Below are 4,861 nucleotides of genomic sequence, written 5' to 3' on the forward strand. Positions count from 1 at the left end.
TAACAAAGTTAAGTCTACTCCTAAGGCGTATGGTGAAAATTAACGCACATGGTGAAAAGTAGGAACTTAACCGGCCCCCTTGTCCATAGCTATAAAAAAGGGCGCACGGAGCAAGTAACAAATCAATTAAACTAGCCTACTATCATCTACAAACAAAGTTAAGTCTACTCCTAAGGCGTTTGGCGAAAATTAACGCACATGGTGAAAAGTAGAGACTTAACCGGCTCCACTTGTCCATAGCTATGAACAGGGCGCACCGATGCTCAAAGATACCAAACAAACCAGCCTACTTTCATCTACTATCGGAGTAGAGACGTGCTAAAGTGTGGGTATGTTGCAAGGACGCACTGGGCTTGTTGTTGGATGTTGGCCGGCCCCACAACACTGGCATTTCGATTATATACGACCAGAATTGTTTCGTTTCGAGTTGGTTTGGTGCCTACTTACATCTACTAACGAAGATTGATCGACTAACATGAGAGTTGGCGTTATGAAGGCACTAGAAGTGGCATTGGGTCGGGCTAACTTCCGGTGAAGTTTGCCGGCCCCAAACATAGTTGTAAAACATGGGTCCGGCTGGTGTGTAGGACTGAAATTTTATGCCTACTTACATCTACTAACGATCTACTAACGATGTAGGGGGTCAGCAATTTTAGGTTGTCTTTGGGGCCGGTCTACTTCACTACGCTGAATGAGCTACATGAAACAACGCCTGTTTTGCAATTCATAGCAAGAAACAGGTTCCTCATTGTGTGAGCCAGTGTACTTCCATAGGGATTGTCCATGGCGTTGACAACTCGTTCAAACAAGATTTCATTTTTAAAGAAATCTTGCACTTGGGTTGAAGAAAAAAAACACTGAATGGTGGCGTTGATGTAACAAGTGTTACCGAGGTTTACTAACCCTGCTGATCCTGCCATTTCACCCTACACGTACAATAAATTATTTTCAGTTAAAATACATAACTAATCAAAGTTTCAACAGTATTAGCATCGTACCTGATTCTAAACGAAAGATGACTATTTTAAGGTTGTTCACATCATTAAAAAAAAAAGTAGTAACAATTATAACCACTTCCAAATTAACCTCAAAAAAACAGCACCGGTACCGATTTTAATAGTTTCAAAATACTTTTAATAATGATTATGCTCGTCGAACAGTAAAAAATCTATGTGGTGAACTGTAGGCACAGCTTACAATCTGCACACACGCAGCTGATTGCACAAGATCGTTTGCTGCTGGCGTTCAAGTACGTACGGAGCATGAACTTGCGTTGCCAGCCAAAACATAACATCTGTGGAGCTGTCTGCTTTGTTTAGGGACGGCACTACGCCACGCCACCCCCCCAGTGCTACCTTCTTCTTGTTCCTCTTATCGGGCAACTTCCTCATACATGTGGCGTGAGGGGGCGGGAGGGAGGGGGGCATAGGAGAATCATTTCTGAACGACCGCGCTTGCCGCGGCCGGAGTGGGGCGACGCGCTTTGCGTGGCCAAACACTTCCAAAGGATGGTGGGGGCGACTGAAAATCCTAGATGTAATGAGTGTATTTACTTACTTTATCTGGAACTCCCGCTGGAAGAGATGACTCCGGATTGGGTGTTGATGACTGTTCGGGGCTGAGGTTGAGACTATTCCGGATGGAGCTAGCTCCTGCTGCGTCCATGACAGTAATGTGCTCTTGGCGTCCTGATCAGAAAGACTTTCGTTAACACGTGCACACAAAAATGCACATAAACGAAAACAATTGCCCCTCCGTGCACCCATTCCCCCACCTCTGACTTTATAAAATGGCTAGCTCGCGGTAAACACTCTTTTCCATGTTCACTATCGTTTTGTGCATGTGGTAGAAACTACTTTGAAAACACAACAGCACTCAACAAACTATACGCGCACATTTTCATGTCGAAAGTGGTAGGGGCAGACGACTAGAGGCGGCGGGCGGCGGCCCGGCCGGAGCAGCCGCCGGCAGCCGCACACGACGAGTAGGGACGGGAGACTGGCCGCCGGCGAGCGAAAGGAGGAGGGGGAGAGGGGGTTGGGCCGGTCGGGCGGTGCCGACCCACTGAACGTGGCTGACCCCCTACACTAATTACAAAAACTTCATTTTAGAACAGCAGATGTACATACCGCTAGCTGGGACACTTTGAGCTGGCGCAGCAGCAACTCGTCCCCCACCCATCGGAAAGCTGGAGCAAATCGCCCTCGCGAAGGGAGCGACTTGAGTCTAACACGCAGTTCTGGAACTCAAAAAATAAATAAATTAGAAAACGTGAGCAACCGTCACAAATTTTAAACTCACCACGAATTTACTCCACTCACCTGTCACCTCAGCAGATCTCGAAATCTCGAACAAGTGATGCAGTCGCTATAGACTCTCGGGTCTCGGCGCCAACAGTCGTTGCTTTCGCTCCGGCGGACACTGGCAGTCTGAATCATTCCCCCCCCCCCCCCCCCCTCCTCTCTCCTCAAGATGCGACGCGAGCGCACCTGCGGTCCAAAGGGGATAACTCGAAACGGAACTGGGCAAGCGACTGCTGGCTGCAGCTTGAGACGCTGCGCTGGGCCGTGCCTCCCAGCAGCAGAGCGGTAGCGCAGGGGATAGCGCTCCAGCTTCTCGCACAGTCGTGTGCGGGTTCGAGCAAACCAATTTTAGTAAAGTTTCTCTCTCTCACGAGCGGTAGGCGAGCCAAGTACATTCTGAGGTTGATTCGACACACAAGTTCTCGCCGAGGAGAGCCAATGAGCGAGCGCAAGCGGGGATCAAATCAAGCGCAAAAGTCAAGTACAAGAGATCAAGCCCGGCACTGGGATTGAATCAAGAACTCGCTTCTCTGGGTGCGCTGTTTGGTAATGCTCTGTATCTCCGCCGTTTACTAAGATATTTTCAATCCGTTTTCACAGAAAGATGCGTCTCAGTTTGTAGAATTTACTGCTAACAAAAACCTGAAATGAGTAAAATGTGGGCTTACGTGCTTATGTTTGCTCATCAGTGAATTGTCAAACATATTACTTAGAAAACAAGTGATAGACTCACTAAGAAAGGATGATGACACTCGCCTGTGATATTTAACACTTAACGAACTTTAATGCACACGTCACAGGTGAGAATCTTCACGTGTCAAGCCATGAGAAGATTCACACCTGTGGAAAACAAGCAACGCAACTTGATTTACATGAGTTGACCAAATTACTTAGAGCGACTCACGAATATCACAGGGGAATATGTCAAAACATTGGCAAGTAAATCCCCCCACAATTGGATGCACAGTCAGTTCAAGTTCTATAGCAGGCCCCCTTAGGTGACTCATTAGAGCGTTTCACTTTTCACTAAAGTTTCGAAAAAAATTCCGCACTACCCCCACATCGATTCCTTATTTAAAATGAAAAAATACGTGTCTCGGCGATTTCCTAAATTATGAAAATTGAGCTATGCGCCACTGCTCCAAAGTTTTGGAATTGTTTGATTTTAGTAAAAAATCATAACTCCCTCAAAAATCGACCGATTTTCGCCGTTCACAGCTCAAAACACTCGTACTGCTTTGCACAATCAAGATACGACCGCGATAGGCTGCTAAGGTGGCTCTGCAGCCTCCCAGAAGGCGAAAAAGGAGGTAAACACACTCAAATCGTCTGTTTTTGACGTTTTGACGTGCTGTACTTGGCCAATCCGGGGCGGAAGGGCCTGTATCTGGCCAGGTCGTGTTTCCTCTAGTCTATAGAGTAATTTCACACGAACGTGCGGTATGCGTAACCTTCCAGGGGCTGCCGAGGGCGCCTGCGGCGTACATTTGATAAGCGATTCTTAGGGTCAGGCTTGCAAATCATGCCGTAAATGGTGTCCCGGCTCCAACTTTGTTATTCTCCGGCTTTGTTTACAAAGCAAGGCCAAGGCTTATGTATAATTAGTAGGCTTTTAACCCTAAATGTTGTCAAACGTTTTTCTAGACTAGTTCCATATTTACAGGTTCAAATTCTCGGCGTTCTCATACATTTTTCATATTTTTGGTAAACACTAGTGCCAACTTCCACAACAGTGACAGTAAATAAAAACCGCCTTTACGCAATCCGCACCGTTTCCTTAAATATTATTTCGAAAATTCGTAAACACTACCTGCCTATGTCATGAAGTAGCTTTCACAGTTGATGTTATAGTACAACAAGCTGGGCCCGCTCTTCCGCCAAACCAAGTTGCCAGCTCCGCTTCGCTCCACCGGCAACTCGGTTCGGCAGGGAGCGGGCCCAGCTTGGCCTGCCGGCGGCGTTTGGGACGGGCCTTCGGCCCGTCCCTTCTAAATTTTTATGGTGTAATACATCTTCTATCCGAAAACGGGCCTTCGGCCCGTTTGAGTGACGGCTCGCTTCGAACCATCTTTTTGCCAGGCACCTTTTCTGTCTACTTTGTAAGTAAAACTCAACAAACGAAGTATTCTTTTCATACGCTGAACATCTTTGGCTGTGTGTGCCGCAGTTTGTAGAATACATGCAAGTTATGCCGAAATTTTAAGTTATTGATGTTAGCTTATGAATCCAATATCACACCTATGAAAATGTACATAAGACTAGACCCAGAAGTTAAATATACTTCCAGGCATACTCTGAATGACACTGAACGTGTTCAAACAACAACAAACTAAATTTGTTTTTTTTTTTTGCATGAAAGTGTACACGTTTTATTAACACTAGAACCGCTGACATTTTCGTATACCTAGAACCGCGGAAGGGGTCATTTTGACCCCTGCCGCATTTGGCGCGTAAATGTGAAATTTTCGGAGTAATTATCACTGTAAATGGTCTTGGAAACAAATATGTGTACGTTAAATGCTTTTTGCGATAATTATTCTGTATGCTCTGAGGTGTTA

The sequence above is a fragment of the Frankliniella occidentalis genome, unplaced genomic scaffold (assembly GCF_000697945.3).
Source record: "Frankliniella occidentalis isolate FOCC.00 unplaced genomic scaffold, Focc_3.1 Scaffold88, whole genome shotgun sequence".
Lineage (NCBI taxonomy): Eukaryota > Metazoa > Arthropoda > Insecta > Thysanoptera > Thripidae > Frankliniella > Frankliniella occidentalis.